The sequence below is a fragment of the Octodon degus genome, unplaced genomic scaffold (genome assembly GCF_000260255.1).
Source record: "Octodon degus isolate 3935 unplaced genomic scaffold, OctDeg1.0 scaffold00160, whole genome shotgun sequence".
Taxonomy (NCBI): domain Eukaryota; kingdom Metazoa; phylum Chordata; class Mammalia; order Rodentia; family Octodontidae; genus Octodon; species Octodon degus.
The window spans coordinates 4,887,935-4,889,139 of record NW_004524736.1 but is presented as its reverse complement, the minus strand read 5'-3'; positions in this window follow the sequence as shown (position 1 = coordinate 4,889,139).

The following is a 1,205-nucleotide window of genomic DNA, read 5'->3' as shown; positions in this document are numbered from 1 at the left end:
AGAGAGAGACAGAGACAGAGAGACAGAGACAGAGAGACAGACAGACAGAGACAGAGAGGCCTCTTGTATGCTCAGTCTTATGTAACCATTCTTTTAGAATGTAACCTTCTTACTTCTGTGTAGCTGTGTGGCATTCGTAGGGATTTTGAGAGTCCTGAACCAATTTATATTTAATTTATCTGCTTATATCCAGCACTGTGCATATAACATACAGTAGCTATCCTTTCTTTTCCATATTCCAGGGCTCCCAGTGGACACTCAAAATTATGGACAGTTCCCATATGTTTTTTTCTTATACACACATAACTATGATCAAGTTTAGTTTACAATAGTCACCACTTACAGTTTTGCTTCTGTAATTTCATTTACTCTCCAGTTAACTGTGGTCTGACAATATTAAATAGAAAATTCCAGAAATGAACAATTCCTAAATTTTAAATTTTATACCACTCTGAGCAGCATGATGAAGCACCACCTCTTTGTCCAGAGCACCCATGCTGTGTATGCTACCTGCCTATTAGTCACTTAGTAGCCATCCTGGTCGCCAGATTGACTTGCATCACCAAAATGCTTGGGTTAACCCTTAAGGTAGCCCAATGCTACATCATACTGCTACATCCTCCTACATCCTCCGTCGGGCCCCTGACCTCCTTTCGTCCTACAGGCACTGTATCATCTTACATGACCACAAGAAGGATATGTACACTACAATATGATGAGAGACAGACCTCATTCATGTAACTTTTATTGTATATTGTTATAGCTGTTCTATTTTATTATTCATTGTTGTTTTTATTTTGCTTTATTTGCGATACTGCAGATTGAATATAGAGGGCTGTTTACTTAGTGTTATTAACCTCTCACTATGCCTATTGATACAGTAAGTCCAGATGTAATACATGTACTTGGTCAGGCTTTGAACTTTAATTTCTCAGAGTCGACTTGAAGTTCTACCTCTTTTTTCTTTTTTCTGTTTTTTTTTTCCAAAATTTTATTGATAAACAGATAGCAATGAGACAGTTTCAAATCAAATCAGAAGTACAGTTTCAACAAATAATACACTGAATATATTCTTCTTAGTGGTTAATTGCTGTACAAGATGCGGACTTGAGATCCTACTTAAAAACACCATTAGAAAAAATCATTCTATTCATTAAGAGAATGCAACTATATATCTATCCTAACCACTTTGTTTTTTTTAATTT